Here is a 15,553-nt window from a genome sequence, read left to right as displayed (position 1 = left end):
GGCTCCCACTGCTGTCTGAAGAAGGTGGCAGTCAGACTCTGCCTTTAAAGGACTTGGTTCCTTTCTTCTTCCCACGTCTCCCTTCGGCACGAGCACCTCCTCTGCTGGAGGCTCTGCCACGAAAGGGCGGAATAAATCTGGACGCTGGAGTGTCCATCCTGGGTCTTGACAAGGTAGGCAAAGGGGGTGGCTTTGCGGGCAGAGGACGCAACCAGGTCATGGGTGTCCTTCTGAATCAAGGAAGCAGCAACCTCCTTAATCAAGTCCTCTGGAAAAAGGCACTTAGAGAGAGGAGCAAACAGAAGTTCTGATCTTTGACACGGTGTCACTCCAGCTGACAGGAAAGAGCAAAGGTTCTCACGCTTCTTGAGGACCCCGGATACGAACGAAGCAGCAAGCTCACTAGATCCGTCACGTATGGCCTTGTCCATGCAGGACATGATGAGCAAGGAAGATTCCTTGTCAGAAGGGGAGATCTTCCTGCTCAAAGCTCCCAGACACCAGTCCAAAAAGTTGAAGACCTCGAAGGCTCTGAATACTCCTTTCAACAGATGGTCTAGGTCCGAAGGAGACCAGCATATCTTAGAGCGTCTCATGGCTAGCCTGCGGGGAGAGTCTACAAGACTTGACAAGTCGCCCTGGGCAGAGGCAGGAACTCCCAAGCCGAGAACTTCTCCTGTGGCATACCAGACGCTCGATCTGGAAGAGAGTTTAGCAGGGGGAAACGTAAAGGCTGTCTTCCCTAGACTCTTTTTGGACTGCATCCAATCTCCTAAAACTCGTAAAGCTCTCTTGGACGAGCGTGCGAGGACGAGTTTCGTAAAGGCAGGCGAGGATGACTGCGTACCTAAAGCAAACTCTGACGGAGGAGAGCGTGGAGCCACAGACACAAACTGGTCCGGATACATCTCTTTGAAAAGAGCAAGAACTTTTCTAAAGTCCAAAGAGGGTTGCGTGGTCTTGGGCTCGTCAAGGTCCGAATGTGGTTCATCAACGTGTGCCGCATCGTCATCATCAGAGAGTCCATCATCCGAGAATTGAGGAGGAAGCGGCAAAGGAGTAGGTATCGGCTGGTCAGCTGAGTCCGGTCGCACGGGTGCACGCGTGACTGAACCGGACGCAACGTCATGGAACTGTTGCCCAGTCTGTGAGCTGGCAACAACCATAGCAGCGCGGGGACGCACAGCGTCTACTCCAGACTGTCTAGTCTGATGTGGGCGAGCAGAGGCAACCACACTGGGTTGCGGAGGTTGACGCACCGCGTCAAAACAAAACAACTTTGACGGTTGTTGTGCCTCGCGAACGTCAACGGAAGGTTCCGTGCGTCGCTGAACGTCAACATGCGGCTGGCAGGGTACACTGGAACGCATGGGTGGCGGGACTCTCTCAGCTGGAGTGCGTAAGAAGGTCGCCTCAGCGTCCACAGGACGCACAACCGTGGTAGGTTGTAGGTAAGAGGTTGGTGCAGCAGCAACCTTCTCCGCACGAAAGTCCTGCATTAGAGACGTTAACTGATACTGCATGGTCTGCAGCAAAGACCACTTAGGGTCTACAGGAGCAGGTGCGGCGACAGACGGTGTGACTGCCTGAGACGGTACCGCTTTGCCTCTCTTAGGAGGTGAGCAGTCATCGGAAGACTGCAGCGAGTCCGAACTGACCCAATGGCTACAACTGGGCCGTTGGACTTGCGCGGAAGGGACCGACTTGCGCTTAAGAGGTCGTGAGACCTTGGTCCATGGTTTCTTACGAGAAACCTCTTCCGCAGACGAGGAATAAATGGGCTCTCTCGTCTCTGTGTGGGTGGGGCGATCTTGGGTAGATACGCCCGAAACCACGGAGGGAACGTCTGTTCGCTGATTAAAGCCTCTCGAACCCTTTGGTCGTACGACATTGCTTCTCCCCTGGACTTGGGAGCTTGCAAGAGGTCCCGGACTAGGAGGACGACAGGCACGAACAGACGAACCCTCAAGCGCAACACTATCCACAACACTATCACTCACTTTATCACTTCCCACTGCACTCTTACACTTCAGCTCCTTGACGTCCGCCATGAGCTGGTTACGGTCACTAGCCAAGGACTCGACTCTCTCACCCAGAGCTTGGATGGCACGCATCATATCTGCCATCGAAGGTTCCTGAGTGCCAGAAGGGGGATTAGGAGCAACCACTACAGGGGAAGGAATAGGTTGTGGGGCATGAGGAGAGGAAAAATCAACGGAACGAGATGAACTTCTCCTGACTCTATCTCTCTCTAGCCTACGTGTATATTTCTGGAATTCGATAAAATCGAATTCCGAAAGCCCAACGCATTCCTCACATCGATCTTCCAATTGACAGGTTTTATCCCGACAATTGGAACAAACGGTGTGAGGATCGATAGAGGCCTTCGGAAGACGCCTTGAACAGTCCCTAGCATTACACTTCCTGAATTTAGGGACTTGAGAAAGGTCAGCCATTTTGAATTGGTCAAAGGGGAATTCAAAAACTATCCAAAGTCATCAACAAATAATCCGATATCAAAAAAAGAATGCAAGGATTTATTGAAGAGAAAGCCTGCACAGCGAAAGCTCAAAACTAGAAACGTGTACTTCACCAAATAGTTGTGAAAACCAATCCAGTTAGCAACAGCGAATTAGTAGGTCTTGCCGGTGGCACGACAGAGAGAAAATTGAGTTCTTTGTTTACAATGAGTACTGAGTACCTGCACGACAGATGGCGCTGTTGAAGTACACCCCCTACCTGCATGGCGATCGCTGGCGGATTTTTAACGTAGAGTTTTCTGTCGAGCAGCAGAGCTGCAGCTTATATAATCACCGGCTAAGTTAAATATTGAAAAAACTTTTTTTCAACAAGTGTCAAAGCATCCTAAAAAATTACATGCACTTATGTAAATTAAAGAAAAGTAAAAAAAAAACTTACACTGTTAGCCTGACTGTCCTTTGCTACCTTGAAACCAGGAGCATGGTGTTCCTCCTGTGCACTGAGGGTCTACTGAGGCTTTTTCCAAAGAAAAACCTGTCAATCAATAAAACAAAATATATACAGTATATTAACAATATGTACAATATATATTACGTACAGTGCAATAATTAAAATTCAAGTAAAACTACAGTACTGTATTTATGCTATAATTTTACTATACAATAATGGTATGTATGCTAATTATCATATATGTTAAACATATGTACACTAGTACACTGCAACTACTTAAAACAGTAAAATATGTATGAAATAAATACTGCACAGATATGTACAGTACTATGTTAATACTGTACTGAAATCTTATTCAAATTACAAAACTATAATACTTTACAATTAAAATGCTAACAAATATTTTCATTTCAAAGTTGAAAGTACGCAAAATTTAACAAATTAAGTAATGAGAAATCTAATAACTTTGCAAATAAACTTCCATAAACTTACCAGTTTCATCCATATTCTAAACTTGTTCTGGATTGTACCCCTGCACCACGATGATGTTCTGAAGCTTGTCCAAGAAAATTTTTGCTATCTCATGGTACGTAGAGGTAGACTTCCCAGACAGACTGTAGTCTTCCTTAAGAAATAACTGGCAAACCTATAGTCCCTTTGCCCCGGAATATTGCCCTTGACTGTTTTGAGTTGGGAGTATATACAGCTAACTCAGTTACGGGAGGAAGGACATTTTTGTGAAGGCAGTGATGTCAGATGTGGTAGTCTTTAAGGTGAATTCAGTGTACTTCTTGAAATTTATTTTGTATCTGCATTGGTTTACAGCATTTTTGTAACCTTTGACAAATTTTGAAAGAAGAAAATAGGGTGACCATAATTAATTCAGCCAGATGTCCGAAGGAATAGCTGTTTCTGTTAGAAGGTTTTCAATTGAATGGTATTGGAATTGATTTATAAGTTTATATGACAGTAGTGGGTGTTATTGCAATAATGTTTGTGAAATTATATCTGGATTCCGTACTGTGTTTCACCCATTCTTTTTATTTGCAATTTGTAAACGATGTGCCTATGGAGGGTCCCATAGTATAATTTTCTTGCTCAGTTGAGGGTCTTGTGTGATTCTTCAGTGTTTACATAATATCCTTATTTTTTTTTTCTGAAGGTAAAATGTTGTCAAGGTAGCTATAGAAGTATACTGTATTTTCAACTTTGTTAATATTTTTCTAATCATAGAACATTAAGTTTTTTATCTAACTTTGATTTTAAAAAACTATAAAAGTCTGTAAAAGTGGCTTGTCTCCTCCATAAACCAGCTTTGAGGACTTGTGCTACAGACTTGTGCTACAGAGTGGTTTTGCGGAACGCTGAAGTTGCGGCAAGCCCACGTATATTATTTGCTTGATGGGGCAACCCTAGCGATGCTTCCCCAGAGGATTTATATGCTCTTATGATACTTTCTCTCCACCAGAAAAATGATATTTTCATAATAAAATAAATTTTTGAATATATTTACCCGCTGGTTATATAAAAGAGCTGAAGTCCCCTGACGCCAGGGCAGAAATTCAAATCTCGCGCTATCGAAGATATGCCAGGTGTACCAACCGCACCCTAGCGTAGAACAGGTGGAACCACACACCATCTCCAGTTCTTCCATGCCTCATAGCCATACCATAGGTAGTCTCTAGAGGGGAGGAGGGTGGGTGTTAAATTTATATAACCAGCGGGTAAGTATATTCAAAAATTTATTTTATTATGAAAATATCATTTTTAAATATAAAACTTACCCGCAGGTTATATAAAAGAGCTGATTGACACCCCTTGGTGGCGGGTCAGAGACAGCTACATATAGAAAATTCACTTAAGGGTTACATACAATAAACTTGAGCGGTTCTCACCTGATAAGGAAGCTGACAGCAATGATACTCTGCCTCATTTCGTCCGCTATCCTTAAGAGATCCAGTAATCCACTCAGGCTGAAAATCTCTAGGAGCTGTCAAACGGTACAACCACCTATAACATGACAGAACCTCAACCAATACCCTTGTTCCGGGTGCACTCAAGGAACAAATTGACCACCTAACCAAATCAAAGATTGCGGAAGACTGACGCCCAATCTCCACAAACAACCATAACAAACGAGTTCCAAGAGATAGAAAAGGGGTATTAGGAAAAAAGGGAACGTAGTGGTAGATCATTCACCTACTATCACATTTGCTGCTATAAAAGGACCCAACGTAAAAAAGTCCTCATAGCGAGTCTGAACATTCTTCAAATAATGGGATGCAAAAACAGACTTACTTCTCCAAAATGTTGTATCCATCAGACTTTGCAGAGAACGGTTCTGTTTAAAGGCCACTGAAGTCGCTACCGCTCTGACTTCGTGTGTCTTGACTTTGAGGAGCCTCTGATCTGATTCATCACACTGAGCATGAGCTTCTCGAATCAACAATCTAACGAAAAAAGACAAGGCATTCTTAGACATGGGCATCGAGGGTTTCCGGACTGCACACCACAGAGCGTCTGAGTTACCTCTCAGATTCTTAGTCCTGTCCACATAAAGCCGTAGCGCTCTAACAGAACAGAGAACCCTTTCCAATTCACCGCCAGCCAAATCAGAAAGGTTAGAAATCTCGAAGGATTTGGGCCATGGCCGAGAAGGGTTTTCATTCTTGGCCAGAAACCCCAGTTGCAAAGAACAAATGGCTTTTCCATTCCGAAAACCAATGTTCCTGCTTAAAGCGTGTACTTCACTAACTCTTTTCGCAGTGGCGAGGGTAACCAGAAAAAGGGTTTTCAAGGTTAAGTCCTTAAATGAAGCCGAGTGTAAAGACTCAAATCTGTCACTCATGAGAAATATAAGGACAACATCCAAATTCCAGGCGATGGGAGCTGTTTGAATCTTCTTGGTCGTATCAAAAGACCTAAGTAAATCTCGTAGATCTTTATTATTAGAAAGGTCTAGGTTCCTGTGTCGAAAAACCGTCGCCAACATACTCCTGTAACCTTTAATAGTAGATGACGAGAAGTTATGCTTAACTTTAAGGTCCAAGAAAAAATCTGCTATTTGGGAAAGCGAGGTACTGGAAGAGGAAATCGCGTTAGTCCTACACCACTCCCTGAACAACTCCCACTTGGACTGATATACCTTGATGGTTGAAGACCTTGCCCTTGCAATTGCCTTGGCTGCCTTCTTCGAAAATCCTCTAGCTCTAGCGAGTTTTTCGATAGTCTGAAGGCAGTCAGACGAAGAGCTCGGAGGTTTTGATGATTTCGGGCCAAGTGAGGTTGTCTGAGAAGATCGGGTCTCATGGGAAGCTTCTCGGAACATCCACCATCCATTCCAGTACCTCTGGAAACCAGCTCCTTGACGGCCAGAACGGAGCTATCAGTGTCATTCTGGTCTCCTCGTGCGAAATGAACCTCTGAATCACTTTGTAAAGGATCTTGAACGGAGGGAAAGCATAAACCTCCATGTGTGACCAGTTCATCAGAAAAGCGTCTATGTGCAAAGCTTCGGGGTCTGGAACCAGAGAACAGTAACACTCTAGCCGTTTGGTCTTCGCGGTGGCAAAGAGATCCACGAGAGGTCGACCCCATAACCGCCACAGACTCTTGCAGATGTCCGGGTGCAGAATCCATTCTGTGGAGAGAACCTGACCTTTCCTGCTGAGTCTGTCTGCGCTCACATTGTTGACCCCCTGGATGAACCGCGTCAAAAGAGTCACCTTCCTTTCCTCCGCCCAGACGAGAAGCAGTCTTGCAATCTCGTACAGAGGCCAAGAGTGGGTCCCGCCTTGCTTCACAATATAGGCCAGAGCTGTCGTGCTGTCCGCATTGACTTGGACCACCTTGCCCCTGATCTGCTTTTCGAAGCTGATGAGAGCCAGATAAATAGCTAAAAGCTCCTTTTGATTGATGTGGAGAGAGGTTTGCTCCACCGTCCAAGTCCCCGAAAGCTCCTGCTTCTCTAGAGTGGCTCCCCACCCCGAATTGGAGGCGTCGGAACACAACACGAGGTCTGGGTTCCTCTGAAGTAAAGACAAGCCTTCTTTCAGTCTGGGCTCGTTGTCCCACCATTGAAGATGAGACTTGATGGAAGCCGAGATGGGAATGCAATCCCTGTCGAGGCTGTCCCCTTTCTTCCAATGGCGGTTGAGATGAAACTGAAGAGGACGCAAGTACAACCTCCCCAGGGTCACGAACTTCTCTAACGATGAGAGAGTCCCCAGAAGGCTCATCCAATCTCTGACGGAGCAAAGATCTCTCTTCAGGAACGTTTGGACTTTTAGGAGGGCTGCTTGGATTCTCACCGACGACGGAAAAGCCCGAAAACTCCGACTGTGAATCTCCATCCCCAAATAAAGAATCTCCTGGGATGGAATCAGTTGTGATTTTTCCGAGCTCACCAGGAGACCCAGTTCTCTGGAGAGATCCAAAGTCATCTTGAGGTCCTTCAAACAACAATCGGCTGAGGAGGCTCTTATCAGCCAATCGTCCCGATACAGAGAGGCCCTGATTCCCCTCGAATGCAGCATGCTTGCCACGTTCAGCATGATCTTGGTAAACAAAAGAGGAGCCGTGCAGAGTCCAAAACAAAGAGTCCTGAACTGGAAGACCTTGTTTCCGTCCATGAACCTCAGATAACGTCTGCAGCTGGGATGAATCGGAAGGTGGAAATAGGCATCCTGAAGATCTAAAGAGACCATCCAATCGTCCTTCCTCACAGCTGCCAGAACTGTTTTCTGAGTCTCCATAGTGAACGTCGAGTTCTGGACGTAACCATTTAGCACACTTACGTCCAGAACCGGTCTCCACCCCCCGGAACTCTTGGGTACTAGAAAAAGGCGGTTGTAAAATCCCGGAGACGTAACATCCTGCACTTCCTCTATTGCTTGCTTCTCTAATAAAAGAGATGTCTGCAGAAGCATGGCTTGCTTCTTGGGACCCTCTCTGTATTTGGGCGAAAGATCCACTGGATCTGTGACTAAAGGAGGATTGGCCAGGAAGGGGATCTTGTAGCCTTCCTTTAACACTTGGACGGCCCAGGGGTCCGCTCCATTCCTCTCCCAAGCCTCCCAGAAGTGAGTCAACCTGGCACCCACTGCTGTCTGAAGGAAAGGGCAGTCAGACTTTACCTCGGCCGGACTTGCCCCCTCTGCCTCTAGGCTTCCTTCCTTCTGGTTTAAAAGAGCCTCTTCCAGAGGACTTCCCACGAAAGGACTGAGGTCGAAACCCAGAAGATTCCTTAGGTTTACGAGAAGAGAATGACGGAGGCAAAACTTTCCTAGACAAATGGGTAAGTAAGTCATGTGTGGCCTTCTGCGTGAGGGCAGTAGCTACCTTGCCTACCAATTCCTGCGGAAATAAGGTATTAGACAAAGGTGCGAAAAGAAGGCCCGTTTTCTGGTAGGGAGACACTCTTGCAGAGAGAAAAGAGCACATCGTGGCCCTTTTCTTGAGAATTCCAGCTGTAAACAAGGCAGCAAGTTCGTTGGAGCCATCTCTCACACCTTTGTCCAAGCAGGACATCAAATGAACCAAACCACTAGTGTCCGTTTCCGTCATATCAGAGACCCTCTTACTCAAAGCCCCCAAAGCCCAGTCCAAGAAATTAAAAACTTCGAAGGCCCTGAACAGACCTTTAAGCAAATGGTCGAACTCTGGAATGGACCACCAAATCTTTGTTTTCCTTAAGGCAAGACGACGAGAAGCATCTACCAAACTTGAAAAATCCCCTTGGGCAGACGAAGGAAAACTCAAGCCCAACACTTCACCAGTCTCGTACCACACACTAGATTTAGAGGCTAACCTAGCGGGAGGAAAGGCAAAGGCCGTCTTGCCAAAAGATTTCTTGGAGTCCAACCAAGAACCCATTAATTTCAAGGCCCGCTTAGAGGATCGAGAAAGAACCATCTTGGTATTAACTGGAACCTTGGTAGCTTTACCTAAGATGAATTCAGAAGGCGGAGAACGAGGGGCCACAGGGGTAAATTGATCAGGGAAAATTCCAGTCAGAATAAGCATAAACTTGCGAAGATCCACAGCATGCTGATAATGCTTCTCCTCCTCATTCTCAGAGACTTCCTCAATAGGATCATCCTCATCCGACTTTTCCTCAGGCTCGTCTTCTGGCAGTGCAGCAACAGCCGCAGCCTGAACCGAAGGAACAAAGTCTGGATGAGACTGCCTGTCAAGGCCAACATCTGCGTCAACCTGATGGGGAGAAGTAGAAGTATATTGATGCGAAACACGGACGGGTAGACGATCTTCATCAACCAACAACTGCCTAGACCGCTTCGAATCCGACTGCTGTTGAACAGAAGAACGCTTGAAATCAGAAGGTAACTGTCGAAGATCGCCGAGAGGTCGCGTAAAGTCCGAAGACTGTTGACGCGAACGATCAAAGTAGTCAGGAAGTCGACGCTGCGAATCAATGTTTTGACGCGAAGCGTCCAAAAGTTGTTGACGCGGACGATCCACTACTTCAAATCGTTGACGCGTCTCGTCCACTTGTCGACGCCGATGTTCTTCCCCGCGACCAGAATACGAAAACTGGTCAACCAAAACTCTCTGACGCGACTCATCAAAATCAACCTGGCGTTGAACACTATGACTGGGAGACCGCCTAAGCGATAACTCGTCAAGACCAGAGACCATCGAACTCCTGTGCGATAACTGGTCTGACATCGAACGCCCAGACATAACGCCAACACCTGGTTGATAAGAATCCATCAACGACGAGAGTTGTTCCTTCATAGACACAAGCGCAGACCATTTCGGATCAACAGAGCTCCTTAAAGGAAGATTCGCACCAACGTCACCACGCATTTCGGGGGAAGAAAGCCAATCCGATGGAAGAGGGGGTGCATGAATAGTAACAAGGTCCGAATCGGAAGGAATCATATCCACACGAACACGGTGATCTGTACGTTTGGCCGGAGTGCAAGCGATGGGAGAACGGAAACGTTCCGGTGAACCCCACGAACTACATCCTGGACGCACAGGCGATTCCCGACGCTGTGAAACATCATGCGTCCGTTTAAGCGGTCTTGACGCGCGACACCAGATCTCACTCCCCGACCCTTCATCGGAAGACGGGGATAACGCATGAACCTCACCTTTCCTACGATGAGGGTGAACGACCTGAGCTACGGCAACAGGAACGTTCGAGGGGACGTCTGCACGATTGATGACGCTTCTCGTTCCCTTAAGCCGTTCGACATTACTTCTCCCATGGGTTCGAGAGCTCGAAAGAGGTCTTAGGCTAGGTGAACGACAAGATCGTGCAGACGCACCCTCCGCAACACTAAACACATTAGCAACACTAGTCACAACGCCGAGAGAGTCACGATTTTTCGGTACAACATCAGACACTGAAACACTTTCCACAGTTCCGATAGGATCACGGTTTTTCAATACCTTTAACTCGGAAAAAATTGTATTTCTATCGGCTGCTAAGGACTCAACTTTCTCACCAAGAGACAAAATAGCAGTAAACATGTCCTTCATAGTAGGTTCCTGATCTACCACCACAGGGGAAGGAATAGGATTAGGAACAGGTACATTAGGTAAGGCTCTATCCACAGATCGGGAAGAACTACGTCTAACTCTATCTCTCTCTAGTCTCCTAACATAACGATCGAAAGTAACAAAATCATCATCAGTTAAGGAAAGACACTCATTACACCTATCATCTAATGAACAAAATTTACCCCTACATTTCACACAAATAGTATGAGGATCAATAGATCCTTTAGGAAGTCGAGTACGACAACCTTCACTAACACACCTACGCTGAGCAGGGGAGGAGTCGGCCATTTTGAATGCTAACGTGAGAGACTGACGAGCAAAAAGTAAGGGAAATATCAATAAAGAAAATCTCAAACAAAAAGATTTCAAGATAAGAAACAAGGGAAAATAATCAACGATATCTTAAACTCAAAAAAGAACGTTGTACATCACCAAACAACTTCCCAAGAGAGTAAAACACAAGAGCGAACTTCTATATGTCAGCCAGCTATGACGGCAGAGAGAAGAACTGGAGATGGTGTGTGGTTCCACCTGTTCTACCGCTAGGGTGCGGTTGGTACACCTGGCGTATCTTCGATAGCGCGAGATTTGAATTTCTGCCCTGGCGTCAGGGGACTTCAGCTCTTTTATATAACCAGCGGGTAAGTTTTATATTTAAAAAGAGACTTTCTGGATACAGTAATGCCTCTGGATACGACATTAATTAGTTCCGGAGTGACTTTCGTACAGGGATTTTTTCGTATGACGAGTAACGTTTTACATGTAAATTGCCAAATTTGTTCCACGCCCTACGAAAAAACCCACATTACATTTTATAATAAAGCTATAACCACAATGAAATACAGCTAAATACACTTGAATCCTTCAATTTACCTAACCTACTGTTAATACTTATAAATGAACAGTAGTTATTAAAACATAATGGAATAATAAAGGGAAAATAATACAATAAATACAGTACAATACTGTACATATATGGAAAATACAGTACAGGTACCATATTTACAGTACTTTACTAAAGTTTTCCTTACTATAAAGAGGTATGTTTTCTAACATGCATAATCAACCTGTTTTCTTAAACTCGCCCATATTTTTAACCGTAACTATTTTATTTTTCAGTAATACAATTAATATTCATTGGTGATACATCATTAAATAACCTACATGTTTTTTTATAAACTCGCATCTTCAAGCTATTTTATTGTAATGCAAGCAAGATTCACTGATGGTAATATGTATATGAACTTACTTTGTAGAATGAATAAACTTTAATTGTTCAGTAAATAATTTGAAATGTTATTTATTTACCAAAATGGAAGAAAAATATATTGGTAATGTTGTGACATGCATAGTAGCATTGCGCTTACATATATACTGTATATACACATAATACAGTACTGTGCTGTTGTTTTTTTATCTAAAAATATACTTATCGGTATAAAACTAACTTTAAATAAATAATCATGACATTAAATGGAAAAAATATGTTACGATTTTTTATTTATTTACTGAAAAGAAAGAAAAATATATCATTAATGTTTGATTTGCATAGAAAATTAGCATTGTGCATTCGTACAAACAATATAGTTCTGTTCATTGTGGCTTTTCATTTAAAAATGCACTTATTGTTACAAAATTAATTGTAAATAAATAATCAGACATTAAAAAGAAAACATGTTACGGTCTGTTATTTATGTACCGCAATGAAAGAAAAATATTGTATATCGCTAATGTATTTAATATGTGTAGCCGCATTGTGCGTTCATATTTACATTACAGTTCTGTTTATTGTGCTTATCAATTTAAAATGTACTTATTGATATAAAATTAATCGATAAATAATCATGACACTGAAAGGAAAAAATGTTACGATCTGTTATTTATTTACTGAAATGAAATTAAAAAAATATATCGCTAATGTTTTGATATGTGTAGTAGCATTGCACATACATATGTACTGTACATACACAATACAGTACTGTTGATTGTATTTTTTGACTTAAAAATGTACTTAATGATATAAAATAGGAGAGCAGGATCTTACGGCAGTAACTAGCATCAAGGTAGGAAGATAACCAATGTGAGAGCAGGACGATGGTGGCGAGTTTACAGTTTGGCGGTGAGCGAATTTTAAAATTTTTCTCAGCGGCCGGGTGAATCTTGAACTGTATCTTGGTTTGTATCATGAAAACTTTTTCGTAATATGAGGCGAAAAAATCTTTGCATCTTGTTTTGTAAATGAATTTTTTGTATACAGAAACTTTCTTATCAAGAGGTATCACTGTTACTTTCTTTTTGGAGCAGCCAGTGCTCAAATCTGAGATAATTTTCAACAGGAATTTGGGTTTTGGTCACTGAGCCGAAAAAGGTAAATGTGGCAGGTTCCCTGATGACATGATGACGTGTTCGATGCTTCCCTTGAGCGTAGAGAGTTTTCATGATATGTCTTTACCACTATTGTGATCTTGTTCACGAAGAAGAGTTTGACTACCGTTTTATGAACAAAACTCTGAAAGGGACGCATGGTATCACTACAGAGGAATAAAAACATTTGGTTCATCAAAAGACTTCCTAAGAGATGAGACTGTGTAAAAGTCCAACTGAAATTTATCTGAATCTGATTATTCATAGTCAAATTGAGAATAAGGTATACCCAGAAAAAACACGGTGATTTCTGAATTGGGGTCCCATATAATAAGGCCCCAGTGCAGTAGTTGGCTTACTTTCCTTGGCTGGAAGTCAAGCCAAAGGAAGTATCAAAAGGTCAGATCCCTGACTTTAGCCTTTATTTCTGAGATTGTGGTGATAACCTTAGGAGTTTATAAGTCCCTCCTCATATCTCAGGAGGAGGAGGGAGGTAGTTCTACGAGGAGGGAGGTAGTTCTACAAGGAGGCAGGTCTGCCCTCTTGAAACCCCAGCAACAAGGGTGCCGAGAATTTTCCCGAGGAGAGTTCTAGCTAAATCAATCGAGGACCAGCTTGAAGATCCAAAATTAGATATAAACTTCCATGACTGAAACAGGATCTGTTTCTCAAAATTGTCAAACAGTCCGTATTCAGAGTTAAGGTCTTCACAAAGCTTAATATTCTTGCATAGCCCCGAGTTTTAAGGATTCTATTTGACCCAGACAGTCCCTGTTCTGTTAACAGGATTCTTCACACAAAAGATATCAGTTAGACTCCACTTGTGACATGTCAATTAAATTTATTGCAACTTAGTCTGAGAGTGATTGCCTATATCACTCTTTTATTCGTTCCGGAGGTCTTCTCAGAAATACCGTGAGAAGTTCCAGCACTGAGAACTGATCTCTTATACCTTAGAAGTTGTAGTGGCCATCTGACTCCTCAGATCTCATGGTCTTATACTCCAGCTTCAAAAGAGATCGCAGAAGTCCAGACTTTCTCCTGGATACTAAAAGACATCACCCATTACTGTAGTATTAGTAAAAGAGTGGGTAATAAAACATCAGGCAAAATTAAACACCCCGTGAGAGGTAATCATCTAAGGCCAAAATTTTTCTTGTTAGGAGGTATGGAGGACATTTAATCTAATAGCCATACTTGATTATTACTCATATATAGTGGCAACTGCTCTCCACTCAATAATGACTTAATCCACGAAGGAGGAAGTCTAGTCCGGGCTCACTTGTAAATCTCTAGTGCCAGAAAGCATGACAAGAGTAAAGGTGTATCTTTTAGCTCTAAATGTTCTTTATCAAGGAGTTATCTACTCCTTTATCTTTCCAGAGAGGCTTCCTAAGCTCTCTGAAACTGGGGAGAAAATACAGAAGTCCTACTTTAACTGTTGGACAGGAAAAGACCGAAGGAAAAACCTTTGGACTTCATATTTGAGCTATATTCTTAATTTGTTGTATCACCCAAGGATTTATGGGAAGCAAAAGGTTCCTCTGAAGTGGGAAGAGTTTTGCTTACTCATTGTACTCTGATGCTAAACACCATTAGAACTGAAGATACTATCATATTCAGTAGAGACACCACTTCTCAGAATGGGTAAATATTTTTCCTGGAGAAGTCAGGGGGGGGGGGGGAAATTGGCAAATTGCCATGATTGAGCTGGAAACAGCTCCTCTGAGAGGCATTCCGTCATGTCCAAAATATCTGGTCTTGTGAAAGATTATTACATCTAAAAAAAATGGGCCCGGACTCTATTTCCTGGCAGGCTTCTGACAGTCACATGGTGGGGCTAGCTCTATTCCACAATCTTTTAGAATAAAAGGGCCCGTATTTCAAAAACCTAATGTTTCTGTCACGATCTTGTGTCTGGACAGGGGTATAGGTTTGATGAAATAGCATTCTTCTTCTCAAAAGTAGGATCTCAAGAGATCTTCCTTGAGGTAGACTTAGCATGAGATTAAGATTTGATACCCTATTAATAGCTTTGAGGTAACAATTGGCTTGAATATGTATTCAATATTTTTCATACCAAATAAATATAAAAGAGGGGAGGGATCCAAAAGAATTCCCACCTCCCACAGGTTTATCAACTAAGACTACAATGTTGAGAGAACTGGAGGTTAAAACCAGGATATTCCGACCACAGCCGGTATTAGGATACTCCTGAAAAAGAGGTGGTCTAAAACTGGGGGCCTATAGCATTACAGTATTTTGAAATCCTCATCAAATTTGTAAGTGGAGATGTATTCTATGCTAACATTGGGGAAAAAGGAGGGAGATAGGAAGACCTACAGTATAATCTGACCGAGCTACTTCCATTGTTCAGGTAGGTTACCAAAAAATTACTACCTCCTGTCATTTATTGGCCACTCCCTACCTGTGTTAAGTCAAGGTACGCACCCTTTTTTGCAGGGGGCATTATACCTACGGTCTCGACCATCCGGGGGGGCGGGGGGTGGATATTTCCTCCCTTGATCTGTGGCCCTGTTGATTTGTTTCCCAGGGCATTTCTGAACTGTTAAAGGCCAACATTGCCTCTGCTGATGAGACTGTTCATTATGCGAGTCATTCTGTTGATGCTGAGGGGCAGGCATCTCACTTGTCATCGAGCTCTTCCCTGAGGGAGTTTGTTTCAGCCTTGCAATCTTTTCTATCGCCATCTCTACTTCTGTCCGAG

The 15,553-nt window shown here is 43.5% G+C and overlaps 1 protein-coding gene across 3 annotated transcripts in view; it reads right to left on the bottom strand.

Annotated features, from left to right (window-relative positions):
- LOC137624346 (zinc finger protein 271-like) overlaps positions 1–15,553 on the bottom strand; it is a 118,066-nt gene that overhangs the window by 68,169 nt on the left and 34,344 nt on the right. The window contains exon 3 of one of the 3 annotated variants that reach the window (XR_011040723.1): positions 2,920–3,015. The exons of the other annotated variants lie outside the window; for them this stretch is intronic. The gene's annotated coding sequence lies outside the window, so the exon portion shown is untranslated. The remainder of the gene's footprint in view (positions 1–2,919; positions 3,016–15,553) is intronic. 3 annotated transcript variants of the gene reach the window in all.

The sequence above is a fragment of the Palaemon carinicauda genome, chromosome 31, assembly GCF_036898095.1.
Source record: "Palaemon carinicauda isolate YSFRI2023 chromosome 31, ASM3689809v2, whole genome shotgun sequence".
NCBI classification, from domain to species: domain Eukaryota; kingdom Metazoa; phylum Arthropoda; class Malacostraca; order Decapoda; family Palaemonidae; genus Palaemon; species Palaemon carinicauda.
The sequence above is the reverse complement of the archived record's forward strand: the minus strand, read 5'-3'. Positions and strand labels throughout refer to the sequence as shown.